General features: G+C 47.2%; 1 long non-coding RNA gene across 3 annotated transcripts in view; it reads left to right on the forward strand.

Annotated features, from left to right (window-relative positions):
* Window positions 1–17359, forward strand: part of LOC115516260 — a 254272-nt gene that overhangs the window by 14471 nt on the left and 222442 nt on the right. For 2 of the 3 annotated variants that reach the window (XR_004343529.1, XR_003969508.1), the window contains exon 5: window positions 16081–16198. This is a non-coding gene — a long non-coding RNA (uncharacterized LOC115516260). Of the gene's footprint in view, window positions 1–2840; window positions 3624–16080; window positions 16199–17359 lie in introns of those variants that run through there. The other variant, XR_003969506.1, reaches the window with a different exon arrangement.

Consider the following 17359-nt stretch of genomic DNA (forward strand, 5'->3'; position numbering starts at 1 on the left):
TTCATTAAAGAATGGCTAAGCTGAGATTCAAGTCTCTATCTGTGACTCCAGAACCTACAACCATAACCAATATGCTATAGAGCTTCCAGGTCTTGTGAAATGGCAATTGCTCTTTCTGGAGTCTTTGTTGGGAAAACAGAAAGCCAGGAAAAGATTTGTGCCCATATATATGCATTGCAATATTTCTTTATAATAGCTGAAGTTTGGGGAGGGGGTTAAATAAATACATGCTCATGACAGACCCCCTATGCAGCTCTGAAAATGTTTTCAGATTAAGAATATTTACTATCTTGCAGGACAAATATTTACCAAGATGTTAATCGTAAGAAAGCAGAGTATAAACGTGCACATAGAGGGGCACCTGGGTAGCTCAGTTGGTTAAGCGTCTGACTCTTGATTTTGAGTCAGGCCATGAGCTCATGCTTATGAGATGGAGACCTGCATTGGCCTCAACATGGAGTGTGGAGCCTACTTGGGATTCTGTCCCCCCGCCCCTTCCCTTCCCCTGCTTGTGTGCATGCCCTCTCTCTCTCTGTCTCTTTCTCTCTCAAAATAAATAAATAAACTTAAAAATTAAAAAAAGGAAAGAAAACAGCCTAGTAAGGTTTCCAGCTTTGCCTTGTATAAAGAGAAGGGTTACTTACCTCCTGCTTTACATAGGATTTTGGGATCATTTCTGGTCCATTACTGAGATGGGGGTCGGGTAGAACAAAAGGAGACAAGAATTGATGTCAGTGAAAGAAGAAACTTCAAGGAGGTGTAAGGTAGAGCCTCTTGACTGACAGGAGGTATAACCCTCGAATTGGATGCTGTTGAGAAAAGGGATTTCGGACCCTGGAAGTTTCAAAGAGGAAACTAACACACTATCTTTCTTGGTGAGCTTAGCAAGTCAGAGGCCTAGATTTCACAATCCCTGAGGAATCTGATCCAAGCTTAAAGGCTCAAGCGTGATTACTGGGAAAGCGATTTGCTTTCATGCCTCCTTCACATCACCTCCGTGGCCAGTCTAGTCTTCAGCACCCTATATCTGTCCCAGATTATTTGGGAGCACAGTAACCGTGCAGAATTTGGCTGCTTGCATTGTACAGAAACAATTTAAGGGAAATTGATCCTTCGATTCCTGGTGAATTGCTTAGATCTCTCATAACATGCCATCTTACCTTTAGGCTATTTACAGAAACAATGATGAAGCTTACTTTCGTTCTCTAGATTTTTTAAAAACCCAGTTAAAAATAGAGTTTCTGGTCCTTTTTTTTTTTTTTTTTTTTTTTTTTTTCAGAAAGGAAATAAGTAGTTTTCATTCAAGGAAGTCTGAAAGTGTGTAGCAGTTTAATTAGCTACTAAAAACTATTAAAGATTAACAATCGATGTGCTACTTCAGAGATGAAAAAGATGTGGGAAGTTAACTAGGAACACTACACCAAGTATCATCAAGATGGAGGGAAATGCATGTACTTTCAATGCTATGAGTTATAAAAGAATCTTATCAGCACAAATGGTATAGCAGTGAAATATAGAGTATAATTTTTTTAAAAAGTATAATTTAGCTAAATGTGCTGTGTCGAAATTGTAAAATTCCTGAATGATATGGTTTGAAGAAAACAAACTGACAAGAACCTTGATATATTGAATTGAAGCCACACACTGTATTAATTAAGATGATTTTAAATGCAACAAATATTAATGCCAACTGGCTTTTAAAAAAAAAGGAACGTACTGATCTTGCATAACAGATCAAGCGGTAAGGCAGGATTCAGGGTTGGTGGAGTTGAAGGTCGACCATATCATGGTGGGGTTGTGTTTTTTTCCATTCATCTGGACTGCCGTTCGCAACATTAGATTCTTTCTAAGGCTGGTCTGTCTCATGGTTCTATGTTGGCTGTCAGCTACAGCTGGAGAAGCGAGCTTCCCGGGTAATCTCCATTGAATTGTGGAATGCTAGTCCTTTCCTTCACTTGGATGGACAAAGTCCACACATGTACCCCCTCCTGAATTTCCTGAGCCATAACACCTGCACAGGACATGCCATGTACTTCTTTGTTAACTAATCATAATCTACCCCCAGGCTTATAGGATGGAGCCAGTTAGTTTACTGTGTGTTATGAGGAGAAGGGTGGATAACCAAATAAAATTGTGATTGTGTTGGGAAGGAAAGAAGGGGAAATGGCTGCTTAGTGAGAAAACAATGGTGTTCACCACAGTAATCTTGTGGTTCCCATTGTATGTACCCACCTGTCTTCTCACACATACACTTCGGCAAGCTAGACACATACATGAAAAACTCACTCACATGCTCAGTCTCATCCAGCTGAGCTGGATGTCCAGCCCCAGCTCCAAGATCTCCGGATGATGGACAGCATTTCCCCTCAGATCTGAATGATCTGGTGAGAGAGAATCAGGGAGAGATTCGGGGAGGGCTTTGTGGGTTGAGCGTACACAATTTGGGAGTCCTTATTTAAGAAAAATACTAAATTATAAATACAGAATTAGGCATACAAATGCACTATTTACCCAGAATGAGAAAAAAACATAAGAAATTATGAAATGCAAAAGGTTGCCATATACCCCAAGTATCAAAAAATAGAGCAAAAATAAAAATAATATACTATTGTATAATGAGTATTTTTATTAAGCACCTAACTCAATTATTTTACTACATTTTGTCTCTTTCTTTAATCATCTAGTCATATGACAATAATTTCATGATTCAATGATTATAGAGATAATAGAATGCTAATGCCACCTTTATTTTTTCATTTGAAAGTTTAGAAAACTTTTTTGGAAGTTTTTTCTTATTTGTAATATCACAACTGTAACACCCTTCACTTTTTCTTATTCAGGTAGATCTTTCTGCTTTGAGATGAACTGCTGTAGTATATCCTGCTGCTGGACAGAAGTGGTAAGAACCTTCTGCCCAGGCAGTGGAATGACTCTTTGGCCAGCCAACTTGACATTCATTGATTCTCCTATCGGAACGATGTTCCTGTTCAATTTCCTCCATAGTCACCCCTGACGTGTTTACTGGGAGATGAAATGTGATCCTTTTGGGAAGCAGAGCTTTTGTGATCCACTTCCTGATGTAACAAATACCAAGGTCAAGGCTTAGGGGTTAGGCATGTAGGCTATTGTCAGACAACCCGGGGCTTTCTTTGGTAATGAGGTCCCTTAAAAGCTTAGGAGTTTCATCTTTGCTTCTAGGAATTTCAGTGGGCACTCAGGTACCCAGAGTTAGGTGTCTTCTCTGCCTCTGTGCCATGTTCACTCCCCTGGCATAAAGTTTAACTTCCTCACCTTGGATTATTTCAAGCGTTGGATCGTTTGCAAAAGCAGCAACAATAATCCTCTCCTTGACCCCATACTTCATTCTAGATACAGCTTCCCAGGGAACAGGGAGTACTTACAAGAAGGTGGCAGAAAGAGGCCTGTGACAACAGGCTCATCTTTCCCCTCAGTGTTGTCTGTTTCTCAGTCTTCTGCATCTTCCATGTCTAACTGTAGCTTGGGTGGACAACACAGCCTTTCTGACCTTGACCATCTCCAGATTCTTGGCCCTGCATTCAACTTGGATTTTAGGGCAAGAGCACAAAAGGCCTCCTGTTAATAAAGCTGTGTGGTTTTCTCTCTCTGCTTTTGGAGTTCAGTTAAGCCTAACTTACCTCTTGTAAGACCTTGCTGATGGCTAAAAGAAGTGGTTAAAAGCATACCAACAGCCTGCATTTTTCTACCACTTCTCCTAACGAATCAGCCCCCTCTGGCACATCGTCTCTGCCCTAAAGTATAATCAGCTGCATTTCAGTACAGTGTTCCCCAGCTGAGTAAGTCATTTGCTAAATGGGGGTAACAGACCCTCCTGATAGACACAGAGGACTGGGCCATGCTGGGAGTGACGTTGGTCTGCTATGCAAATCTGTGCTGGCAGAGGACTGGCAGTGACAGGAAGGGCTCTGTGTTACACCCTGAGATGCTCTTGGCCTTTCACTAAGAGTGACAAGATGATCACTGAAATGTTAAGCAACATGTTCTGAGGTGATGGCATCCTAGGCAGGCAGTAAGGGCGAGGGTGGCAAGGGGGCTATTCCTCCTGCAATACTCTTCCTTCTATTATGAAAGAGAAGGTCCCTCAGCAGATGTCCCCTCAGTCTCACTGGCCAGACTGGGACACATACCCTTGTCCAGCACGATCGTGGAGACAACTGGGATTACCTGGCCAGCTTAAACCACACCCCCCCAGGATGTGAAAATGTCACTCTTCTCCAAGTCTTCCGCTGCCCACCTGCTACCAACAAAATACAGCTCTGTTTGCAAGGAAGATGGAGAGGTGGCTGAGGGAAGGGCGTCTGCCACAGAGCTCTAGAGGGGAAGTCCCTGAGGTGTGGAGGAGCAAATGTCAGCTGTCTGTGGAAGCCTTCTGGAGGCACGCTAAGTAAGGATTTATGACCTGCATCAAATTTCTGATCCACTGCTTGAGAGGCCTTAGCGTGAGGTGAAGACAGCAGAAGAGAAAAACAACTCTGCAAGAAAGGGAAAGGGCAGAGCAAAGGGGTGGGACATTAAGGAATAAAGATGGAAAGGGAAATGGGAAATCGGAGCGCACAGGGAGGCCGGAGTGAGACTTTTTGTGACTGTTGCTTTCATAGGGGAAGGATTATGAAGAGTCTTAGCAATTTCTTCTGGGGAAGAAGAGGGATGTCGGGGCTGAGGAAACCCAAAGGCAGAAAGCCTGTGGGCGGGGTTCAGGCCAGGCTGGTGGGGGGAATCTGAACCTTGTACAGTTGGAAGGGACTTCTTTAAGAAAACGTAAAAAAAGGGGTGCCTGGGTGGCGCAGTCGGTTAAGCGTCCGACTTCAGCCAGGTCACGATCTCGTGGTCCGGGAGTTCGAGCCCTGCGTCAGGCTCTGGGCTGATGGCTCAGAGCCTGGAGCCTGTTTCCGATTCTGTGTCTCCCTCTCTCTCTGCCCCTCCCCCGTTCATGCTCTGTCTCTCTCTGTCCCAAAAATAAATAAACGTTGAAAAAAAAATTAAAAAAAAAAAAGAAAACGTAAAAAAAAAAAGTACAAAATGCATAAAATTAGGTTTCAAAGCGAACATTCATTTAGAGTGTAGAAAGAAACCCAACTTAAAGTTGTAACTTAAGTTTGTAACTTACAACTAAAGTTTGTAACTTAAAGTTACAAACTTTTAGAATATGACAGACATTCAGAAAAACGACATTGTTTTTATTAGCTGGCTGACACGCCCCTTTAATCATCTTTCCTTCAAGTTTTATCCATACACTCAATACCCCTTCATATTAAGGACGACGGACACTGTTTTTTATAACGAGCACAGAAGGATAATTCAGTCACGGAGGAGCACAGCCGGTGAACAAAGAGTATTCTCCATTCTGGTTGGGATGCATGAGGCGTGTGACCTCACCCTCGCATGTCCTCACGGCTGGGTGCGCCGCTTTCAGGCCTGTGTCCCACAAACGTGGGCCTCCCGTTAAACTCGCCTCCACGCAGTTGCATTCAGAAAAGGGAAAAACATTGCACAGCCTAGTTATCATTCCATTTGGGCTATACTCCTGACGGGAGACAACTTCCGTTTTGACAAGGTGTCCCTGAGCGTGAAGTCCTCCGCTTAGGGTTTTACACATCTGACAAAGGCATTTTCCCGGGACCGGCTTCTGGCTCTGGGTTTTCCACCCCGCTTCCCCTCCGCTCTTGCTGCACATGCCGTTCCAGGCCCCCGCAGCCTGCGTCTGTGCCCGTGGTCTGCACCTCTGCCATGCAGTGAGGCCAGGTGAGTCGGCAGGGCACAGCAGGGTGCCTGGATGCCATTCTCACAGCAGATGGCAGGGGATGACGAGGCACAGAGAGGGTGGCCCAGTCCAAAAACGTAGCCCACTAGGCCCAAACTAAATGCGTTCAGAAGTCAGCTTCTCCTTAGCCAGATCCAAAAAAGTTCTCCTACCTTCTCCGACACTGCTCAAAACAGGAGGATAAGTGACCTAAGGGAAGTTGCCTTGAGAAGAGAGCACAGTCACGGCCGATGGTAATTCCCGTACCTGATTTTTTTTTTCTAATTTCGCAAAAGCACCTGTCAACGCGAAGACATTGCTAGATCCTTAAGACCCGAATCAGGACCTAAATCGTAAGCCTCCTTTGCTTCAGGTAAAACTACCTTTGTCTGGAGCGAGCAGAGGGTACAGATGGGATGATGGGGATCATTAATAAATAATTTCCTCTACTTCATGTTCATTTCATGGCCCAGTCCTGCCACTAGCTTCCCGACCCAAGTGCCCCTCTGCGACCAAGGCAAGATGCCAAACCGTTGACCTTTGCTGCCGCCTCGGCCTAAACTGTGTTTCTTCCTTGGGCATGTGGGACAAGAGCCAAAACCTGTTTTTCTCCCTGCCCCTGCTCCATCACCTGGCCTGAGAGGAGAGGAGCGTGGTATAGAGAGAGGGGGGCATATGCTCAGATTTACAAAAGAAATTTGTTGTCAGTCTGGGTCAAGGAGTCAAGCCTCCACTCTCCATCCAGTGGAACTTGATCTGCACTGTGGGACCCACCAACCCCACTTCTGGGAGTCTCCTCTTTTTCTTGGGATGCAAGAGTCACTCAGAGATATTCTCAGTGAGTTAGAATGATTTAAAGAAGCTATCTTGAGCTGTCATGATTGACACATGAGGTTTTTCTGTAAAGATCTACATTCCATGTTTCTTCTAGAATGCTTCTAAGTATAGATATCCCTGGTAGCTATGGCTCCATAAACAGAGTGAATTCTAATTTGAATCCTTGCCCTCCTTTCCTCTTTCAAGGAAAATCATCTGTATTATCAAGTTGGTGGTGATTCATGCTCAGCCAGTCACGTTAGATCTGTCAGTTACAGGAACTCATATATTAGGAGTGTTGAAAACGGAAGCTGGAAGACAGAGCTTGCTTCTCAGAGTACTCCAACTGAATTTATATCAGAAAAACATAAAATTCATCTGGGCCAGAACGGACTGAAAACCACCTGACTTGATGGGTAACAAATGCCTCACTGAAGCCTCAGGTCCTCTGTCAGTAGAAACGAGCAAGTGAGGACGGGACTGGACTGTCACACCCTGGCGTCAGCCTGTGGCTCCCCTGGGCCTTGAGAGCTGGTCCTCCCCCCAGTTCCCTGAGTGACTCCCCGAGGCCCGGCTGGGGCACTGCTCTCACACCATCCCCCGAACCCTGCGGCTTCCCCCAGGCTTCTGGTCTTTTGTTTCTCAGACTCAAGCAAGTTGTCTTTTCTTATCACCAAGTTCTGATCACACAGTTCTCTTGCTCTTTCCTCTCCTCTCCCCAAGGCAGCTTCACTTCCTCCACCCCTGTTTCCATCACATCCTGAAAGGACCAGTTGAGAGATTACCCACATTCCAAGAAGTGAGGTTAACAGTCACGCAGTGTAGATGAAGTGATGAAATGTCACTCCCCGAGGAAGAACAGACACAAGGGTCCTTGACCTAGGCCTACGGTGAATTCCTTTGGCAAATGTGACCACATCCTGTTGCTTTTCCCTTAAAATTATCAAGATAAATATTCTTTCAGAGTCCCCAGTGCTGAAATAACACATCAGCAAATGGAGATCCAGTCAAGTTTGTCTTTACAACTCCACGCTCTCTTTTTTTTTTTTTTCAACGTTTATTTATTTATTTTTTTTGGGACAGAGAGAGACAGAGCATGAACGGGGGAGGGGCAGAGAGAGAGGGAGACACAGAATCGGAAACAGGCTCCAGGCTCTGAGCCATCAGCCCAGAGCCTGACGCGGGGCTCGAACTCCCGGACCACGAGATCGTGACCTGGCTGAAGTCGGACACTTAACCGACTGCGCCACCCAGGCACCCCTACAACTCCACGCTCTTTCTATGAAGCCCACATGTGGCTTCTAGATCCAAAACCCCCCCACCCCCAGCCTCAGCTTTGTGCATCCCACTTAGGAACTCTAGACCTTTCTTCCACCAAATCTTAACACCTCCACTGCATCTTCCCTAAACCTTGATTCTCCTGGTTCTTGTCAGCGGGTACTGATCTCTTGCTTCTGCCTAATAACAGACTTTAATTCGATGGTGCCTTTCGTTCACTTTATTGCAGCCCACTTCTGGGGTCCTTAAAATCCAAAGCATGACTCTGGCCAGTAGGTAGATACTCTGAGACTGGTTTTGGCAATGGAGGAGGTGTGAGCAAGTGTTGGGTGAGCTGAGCTGAATTGAGTAGTAGGTCTTAATAGTATCTTTCAAGTCAGACTTTGGCCACCCCACCCTTCTGCTGCAGTTGGAAAGAGAACATCTAGAACAAGAAGCAGATGAGGTCTAGACAACACCTCAGGAAGGCAACGACGCCCTCCCTCTAACTTTTCGAATACGTGGAAGAGAAAGCACACCAAGGTGTACTAAGAACCTAGCACACAAATGCAAGGTATTAATAGGGGAAAGTCTTCGTGGGAGGAAGGGGGATATGGAAACTCCCTATACTATACTCCCTATACTATATGTAAAACTGTTCTAAAGGGGTGCCTAGGTAGCTCAGTCGGTTAAGCTTCTGACTTCGGCTCAGGTGATGATCTCATGGTTTGTGAGTTCAAGCCTCGAGTCGGGCTCTGTGCTGACAGCTCAGAGCCTGGAACCTGCTTTGGTTTCTGTGTATCCTTTCTCTGTCTCTTGCCCGCTCGTGCTCTGTCTCTCTCACTCTCAAAAATAAACATTAAAAAATTAAAAAAAAAAAAAGAACTCATAAAACTGTTGTAAAAAGTAAAGTCTGTCAACTTAAAAAAAAAGTAGAGCATAGGGATGCCTGGGTGGCTCAGTCGGTTAAAGCATCTGACTTCAGCTCAGGTCATGATCTCATGGTTGTGAGCTCGAGTCCCACATCCTTTGCCATCAGCAGAGCATGCCTCTGACCCTCTGCCTCCCTCTCTCTCTGCCCGTACTCCCCTCGTGCTCTCCATCTTTCTCTCTCCCTCTCCCTCTCTCAAATTTAAATAAACATTAAAAAACTTACAGATCCGGGTATGTAGATGGTGTTTGAGGGAAATAAGGGTAACATGCAGTGTGTTGATGGTTGCTGGTCTGAGATGCCAGAAGCTAATTGGCAGTTAATTCAGAGAAAGTTAAGTAGAGGTGGCCAGGCACGGAGCAGTGCTTTCTGGGAATTTCCAGAATCGGTGGTGCTGGGAGCTGTGAGTTTCATTGTACACTTTGGATTTGGAAATCAAACCATGCGAGGGAGTCAGCGACTCAAATGGCGTGTGACCCCCTCAGTTCTGTCTATGTGGTCTACCCTCCCTCAAAAGAGAAGTAGATTAAACCCACAAAATGCAGGTCGTGGTGCAGAATATTTCTTAACTTTTCTCCTGAGTCAGCTACAATATAAATAAAATCTGCCTTGGAGGGCTGCCTGGGAGGCTTTTCCTCCTCCTGTTCCCACTCACTGTGAGCTTGAGTCTTTTCTTTTTATCCTGCCAGCCTGCTGCCGGTCTTCTCCTCTGACTCCCCATGCAGAGGTCTGCCGCTGCAGGTGCACCTCCTCCCGGCTGCCCACTGTGCGTCTGGACACTGCAGAGCGGGGGCCTTTCAGCCTGGCGATGCTTTCAGCAGAGCCTCTGTCTCTTTACATTGTCTTAGCACAGACACCTTCTTCCCCAGGGAGGGAGGAGGGGAGGAGACATGACGATGAAACGAAGCCCTGTCTTGCCACCCTAGAGCTATTCTTACTGTTATTGTTATTGTTATTGTTATTGTTATTGTCATTGTTATTGCTGGCATCTAGAACGGCCTGCTTCTTGACTGCTTTTCTGTTGCTTCTCCAGGCACTGGGTATCACAACAATGAACACATTTCTCCTAGGAAGTAACTAGACGAGCCTCTAGCCAGGACACCAGCTGATCTCTACCACACACACACACACACACACACACACGGCATCTCCTTCACTCAGTGGGGCAGGGACAGCTTATGCTGCAGGAGGAGAAGGAAGCACCAGCCAGGCATAGCTGTTTTTACAGGAGGCAGAGAAATGCGGAGTTTGACACCCATCGTCTCCGATGACTTCTATTTTGATGACAAATGGGTGGGGAGGAAGGCGGCTCTGACGGGTCTCCGCTGGGAAGAGCCTGGCTGAACGGCCTCCGCTGGAGTTACTAGGAACATCGACGGAACTGACTCAGCAGCTCTGACTGCCGCTGCATCTCTGAGGCCACCTCCTCCTGCTCCTGCCTTTCTGCTCCTTTCCGAGGCTGAAGGTTAGCCCTTCTGACTCAGGGGAGGACTGGCCAGGAGACTGAGGCCAGCCTGCCCTTCCAGCGTCCCATTTAGACACACCAACCTTGCACGTCAAAGGGGGATGAGCAGCTTCACTTTCTGCCCTGAAGGCCGACATAAACAGACATCATAAGGCCAGCCCTTAGGAAAAGGGGGAAGGTGGTGCAGAATCAGAGCCCTTTCATCTGGTTCCTCCATATTAGCATTTCAGATACAGAGAGCTGGATGCTTTTGTTCATAAAAGGTCACGAGAAGAGCACATTGACTCCAATAAGCATTCTTAAACAGTCTCGTGGGTCAGGCCATTCCAGAAGGGCCGGCCTTTGCAAAGCCACACCGCACAATGACCAGAAACGCAGGAGGGGCAAAGAGTTTGCACAGCTCGAAATGCTTTGTCTAGTTACCCAGAGTCCACTGTGCTCCGCCAGAGTGGGTCCTGAGCTGTGGTCTTGCTTCTGTCACATACCTGGCAAGTGACTCCCCTCTCTGGGGCCTCAGTTTCTTCATTATGCAGAGGGAGAGGCTGGACTGCATGAGAATAAACACCTCCAGCCCTGGCTTCATTTTGGTATTCCCTGGCAAGCTTTTTATTTTTAACTCAGTGAATGCAGATTTCCGGGCCCGGTGCCAGGCTTGCTAAGTCAGGGTCTCTAGGGCTGTGACCTGGGTCCTTGCCTATATTTAGTGAACTTCCCTAGAGATGCTGGGTACTCATCAAAACCCCCTTTGGGCGCCACTTAACTAAATGACCTTTATAAAGGGCCCTTTCTCATAGAATTATTTTTGAAATACTTAATTGTAGGGGAACCTGGGTGGCTCATTTGGTTAAGCATCCTACTTCAGCTCGGGTCATGATCTGACAGCTCCTGAGTTCAAGCCCTGCTTCGGGCTCTGTGCTAACAGCTCAGAGCCTGGAGCCTGCTTCGGATTCTGTGTCTCCCTCTCTCTCTGCCCCCCTCTTCCTCATGCTCTCTCTCCCTCTCTTTCTCTCTGTCTCTCTCAAAAATAATAAACATTTGAAAAATTAAAAAGTTACTTAATTGTATTCTAACAAAATACAGACATTTTTTAGAAAAATCAGAAAAGTAGAGAGAAGAGACATTTTCAGGGATAATGACTCGACCAGCCACAGAGATCTCTATGCTATCATTTGTCGTCACACATAGATTTCTAGGATTTTTGCTTCTGTTTGCACGACGACGACCACACCATACATACGCGTGTGTATCTCGCTCCTTCACCTAACAGTATCTTCTAACCACTTGCCCGTGTTCTATATGACATTTTCACAAGTGAATGACACAGTTTGAGGGAACGGTTCCTAGTTTACGTGCCACCCACTTTCATCCGGCACAACTCTTAGCTACGTGAAATGAACCACCCGCTTTGTTGCAGGGGGAGGTGAGAACAAAGGGTGTGCTGTCTGCCCTCCCCTTCCCTGGCCTGCGCGGAACCTCGACAACTCACGTGCTGCCCACGAGCTGCCCTACTTCGGCGTTTGTGCCAGTTGAGGACCGGCTCACTGAGGCAGGCGCTGGTGGGTGGAAGGATTGCCTCCGCTCTGTTGCCCTCTGGCTCCTCTCCTGAGAAACGTGAATCATTCCTACTGATGGAGCAGATTAACGGCGAAATTGACGGCTCTGACCTAGCCAACATCTGATCTTTCCCAGTCAGTTTTCATTTGCTGTGGCTTGTTTGGCCATTTTAAGGGCTGCAGCGAGAGTTGATATTAATTGGTGAAATCTCAGGTCTGGGAAGCTTGCTCGGACTAAGTAACAGGCAGAAAGCTCAGGACTAGGCTTTGGGCAGAGAGGATACTTAGGGTCTGGTGGGTCAGGGCATTACTGCTGATTCTTCCCATAGATGGCACAAGCCAGAGACTCCGGCGAAACCACACTTTTTTCAGGGAGGAATCTAAGACTTGCCTCAGAGCAGAGGACTCGTCTAGCATCTTGCAGTGACTGTGTCAGAGCCTGTTGGCTAGGACTGGCTGCCTGCCCGGTTTTAGACTGAAATGCTGATACAGGGTGTCTGTGAGTGCCCTTCTTCAGGATGTTCTAGGGACTCAGGGTGGCCTGTCACTCCTCCTATTCCCCAGGCTGTGGCTTTGCTCCAAGGCCACAGCATTCCAAATGTCATTTCCCTTCTGTTTCCTCCCTCCCTCCCTCTCTTCCCTCTTCCCATCCTTCCCTTCTCCCCTCCTTCCTTCCCTCCCTTCCTTTCTCCCTCCCTTCCCCCTTCCTTCCTTCCTTCCCTTTCCTCTTCCTTCCTCCCTTCCCCTTCCCTCCCTCCCTCCCTGCCTCCCACAAAGTTTTCTGAATGTAAAGCAAATGTCACGTACACTGCTAGAGATTCACAGGGTTCACCTACTGGTTGCAGTGACCGGCCAGCCCACAAGCTGTTTCACCACCAATGTGGTCGATATGTGATGGCTGAGGGAACGCAGGGGTGAACACCAGTTGCAGACCTGCAGAGGAGGGGGGCTTCCTAGAATAGGTGGCCTCTAAATCAAGTCCTGAGGACCAAGTAGGATTGAGCCAGGTGAAGCATGAGGAGGAGAAGGAGAGCCTTCCCTCTTGGTGGAAGGAACAGCCTGTGCAAAGGGCCGCAGGTGACAAAGCGCATGGCATCCCTGAGGGACTGTAAGCCCCTCTGCCTTTAGGGCCCAAAGAGTACACTGAGGGTGTGTGTGGGTGTGGGAGTGAGGGTCACAGCAAGACGAGAAGTAGCCAAAATGGAAAGGCTACAGGTTCTAAACGGCCTTAACCAAACCAAGCAATTAACTTTATCCTGAGAGGGGTGGAGAGGGGCACTGTCGGGGCGCACCCTGGATGTGTTTGTGGCCACATAGAAGAGCGTGGGATGGCAGACAGAAATAAAGTGAGAAACGGTGGCCCGAGCCACGGCTGGGCTGTGGGGAAGGCAAGACGTCACGAAAGATCTCTGGTGGTGCACTTCGTGCCACAGGGCTGCAGGGTTCCAAGCAGGTGCCACTCACTGCGTCCAGATGGCGCCCAGAGTCCCCAGAGCAGACAGTGGAGTTTCACAGCTCAAGTTGCTAAGCCTTAGCCCTTTGCAGCCACGCCACCAGAGCCTCTGATTCCCGGGAAAAACAAGCTGACCTCGTCATTACAGATGCCTTAGGGCTCCGGGCTGGGCAGAATCTGCCACCGGTCAGCTCGGCCTCCCAGGTGCTGGTCGCAGACTACGGCCTGGATGAAACATGCACACCTTTGAGGAGGGTTAATTGAATTTTTTTTATCTCTAAATTCATTATTAAAGACAAAAAAGGGGAGGGGGAGAGCACTGGTGTTTTATTCTTCCTTGTTATCTAAATAAAACAGAAGTTGGTAAAATTCACTTTTTAGAGGATGTGCCCAATTTTCTTTCACCTAAGAATCCACTGGTGCAGAATGGTTTCGGTACCAAGTCAGACTTGAACATTGTCTTTTACTGTTAGTTATTTGCATTCCTCTGACCCAAAGGCACCATCTTGCCCTATAGGTATGAGTGAAGAACAGGGACTCTTTGGAAAACACACACGGTCAGTTGACATCTCAGGTGAGGGCTGGAGCCATGGAACCTGTCCTGGGGTGGGGGTGGTGCTCCCCAGACCACTGAAGGAGTTCTGTCAGCAGTAGCGTCTGCTCTAGCAGAGAGAACATTGGCTCACTGTGTTTGGAGAAGCTGAACGCTGAAAGGGAAGGAAGTCTACTCTGGTTGAGTAATCCTGAAGGCCCCATACAGTGTGGACGTAACCAGGAGAAGCCTATCATATTTAGCCGTTCTCATTGACAGAGGTCTCTGTCCTTCTTGTACCTAATTAGGCAGGCACCCAGGTGGGCATCGAAGGGATAAACCACAGGACTGTTAAGTTTTGTGGGGAAGAATCAGATAATGTCTGGAGGAGAACTTGCCCAGGTGGGACACCACTTTGAAGGTCCCCAGGCAGCAGGGCTGGGAATCAGCACAGGCATAAGACACCAGCAGCAAGGACTATCTGAGAAGGACAGCCAAAGAGGACAAACTTGGCCTCATCGTGTGTCAGCTGTATCCTGAGAGCCAACAGCGTCCTTGTCTCCAGACTTAGAGATTCTAGTATATTAAAACCCAGTGCCATGGGCTTTCTTTGTCAGAGCATCTAATTTATTAAAACTCAAGCACCACGGACAAGTGTTTTTGTTTTATCAAGATAAATAATGGTTTAAGCCTTTCTCTAAAAGTAATCTAATTGAAGAGCTTGGATTTCAGTCTTTATGAAATTATCACAGCTTGGGTCACGGGCTGATCCCGGGTGATCTCAGCTATTACCACCTTCCAAAAATCACATCACTAGACATTATCAGTCTTTTTTTTTTTAATCTGCCTTAATTACTGAGGATGTCATTGAGTCATTTGGTAGGTATCCAGTCCAGCTGGTCTCTATTGTTTGGATACCCCGGGAACAGTGATAAAGTAGCAGCCCAGAGACAGCAGGAGGAAAAGAGACCTCTGTCTCCTGAATGGCTCTTTCACATTTGTTCTTTAATCTTCACCCCCAAGTCTGGGAGGCAGGTTTATTTTTCCCTGTTTTCCATCTAAGGAAAGTGACCTTGTAAAGAGGGTCATGTATCCTGAGGAGGTGGGTGAGCAGAATTCTAAGGTGACTCCCAGTGACCCTTGTTCTTGTGTAAGTCCTTCCCTTTGAGTGTGGGTAGAACCAATGAAGGTAATGAGTAATTAGGGTGTGTAACATGGCGAGAGAATTGTCCCCGTGGCATTAAGGTGATAATCATCTGACTTTGAACTAATTGAAAGGGAAACTATCCAGGTGGACCCGACTAATCATGTGACCCTTTAAAGCTGCACGGAGAGATCAGGGACGAAGGACATAAGGGATTTGATAAACAAGGCCAAATGGACGTGAGGGAGACCCTCCCTTGCTGGTTTTCAAGGTGGAGAATGCCATCGGGTAGCATTCCCAGCCGGCAGTCAGCAACAGAATGGGACCACCATTCTACAACCTCAGGGAACCGAAGTCTGCCAACAGTCACAGGTGTTTGAAAGCCCTGAGCCCCAGAAAGGAACTCAACCCAGCTGACACCTTCAAGGCAGTCCTGTGAAACTCTGAGCATAGAACCCAGCTCACATGTGCCGGAGTTTCCAGGAACTGACAAGCAGGTGCTGTTTTAAAGTGCTTCCTTTATGTTAACTGGCTACGCGGTGATAGATAACAAATACAGAAGATGAAGCACCAGAATTTAAACTGGAGGCTGCCTGGACTCAGGGCCATGCTTCCCCCACTGCAGGAGCTGCCTGTGCTGGGGAAGAGAAAGTGAGGAGGGCTTACCGGACAACTACATTCTATGAGTATTAGAGAGTCTTTATGTACTAAGCAGTGGGTTTACAAGATGATTCGGACCCAACAGCATCCCGTGGGGACTCGGTGTCTGGTGGGAAAGACCATCAAGAGGCAGGTGGAAACCACGCAAGAGCCTGTGGCAGAGATGCGGTTGGTATGCTGCTACGGTAGAGAAGCCTCCAAAGGGAAGGAGGCTGAGCTTGGACGTGAAGACTGAGTAGGAGGCCACAGCAGACCAAGTGGGAAGCGCATAGGTGAGAGGTGTCAAAATCCAACTGCACACCGAGTAAGACAAAGCAGAAAGAATGGTTTACTGCAAGGGTTTCGACCTGCAAACCAGGAAACTCAAGGCTACAGGAACCAGGAGTTCCTTGTTGCTTACAGACTGAGGGATTTCACGAGGTGAGTGTGGAAGTGTGTGGTTCTTTCAGCTGATTGGTTACCTAGTTGTCTTCTTCCTTGTTTGGGTCAGGGCAGCTGAGTCAGGAGGACGAGGAAGTCCAGGGACGGCGTGAGCAGGCTTGATGTTTGGGGACTGGCCTGCATCTTCTGCTGACCTCTACGGAGAGTTGTAAAATTCTGCAACTTGGGTAAGGTTGTTTTCATCTTTTTTAATGCATCGGCATTGGCCGAGTCTGATTTGTCCCTGACATGCGTGACCCATTTTAGTTTGGTCCTACAAAGGGCAACAACATGGACAAAAGTAGAGACAGAACACACACAGTATATTCAAGTTCTAATAAGCATACTGGGGGGCAATGTGGACTCTCAGTTACAATAGAGCGTAGGTGGGAGATGGGGTGCAAATGTGGATTAGACCGGGCAGAGGGGGCTTTCGTGCTGTGACGCAACAGTCAGACCATTTCTCTTGGTGCCAATAAGGATAATTTCTCTGATCTACTGGCCCTGCCAGCCCAGAGATCTCAGAAGAATCAAAAGGCTGCTTCACTAGACAGCATTCCAGGCTGCCTTAATATGCATGGTGACCTCAAATGGCTGCCATGCCTTTGGTCAATTCTTTTCACTTCATTTAATCAAGGATTCATTCCATAGACATCTCCTGGGCAGCATAAAGTAGCATCCTAGAGATAGCAGGAGGAAAAGAGACCTGTGTCCATTCATTCCACAGACATCTCCTGGGCAGCAGCTCTTTCTGGGCGGTGTGTTAGACCCAGGAGCACAGCCAGGAACCACAGGAGACCAGTTCCCTCAGGTAGTTGACTGGGTTTGGAGGCTGTATTGACCCTTCCTGGGGTGGGGGGACTGGGGGAGAAGTGACAAGGATTGAAAAACCATCTCCAGAGGGAGGAAAAGGGAGTTTGGCTCCTGGGAAATGAGGAAGATGCCATAGAACATCGAAGACTTCCCTTTTCCAAAACTTTCTGGAAAACCTATGCTCAGAGAACGTGTTGCTTCTGGTGAATAACTGTCAGGCTTAAACTAGAAAATTTATGCAGGTGACCAGAAGCTTTTGAGAGCTGGTGACTGTGCCAAGCTTAATTGGATACTCTGGGCTGAATTACCATGAATTCTTTGCCTTAATTGCATAATGGCCTCTTTTCTTCATTAAAATTTGGCATAATGACATCATGGGCAACAAAACATGTCAAGAGGCATTTTGGAAAGGTTGTGTATTTTCCTACAGCAGACATCTCTCTCCTACTTTCAAGGTTAGAGGTTTTCAGTCTATTGTGAAAAGGAGTAGGAGTGGTGGAATCGTTCTGTACAATGACTGCTTTCATGAGTATATT

The sequence above is a fragment of the Lynx canadensis genome, chromosome A1 (genome assembly GCF_007474595.2).
Source record: "Lynx canadensis isolate LIC74 chromosome A1, mLynCan4.pri.v2, whole genome shotgun sequence".
NCBI lineage: Eukaryota > Metazoa > Chordata > Mammalia > Carnivora > Felidae > Lynx > Lynx canadensis.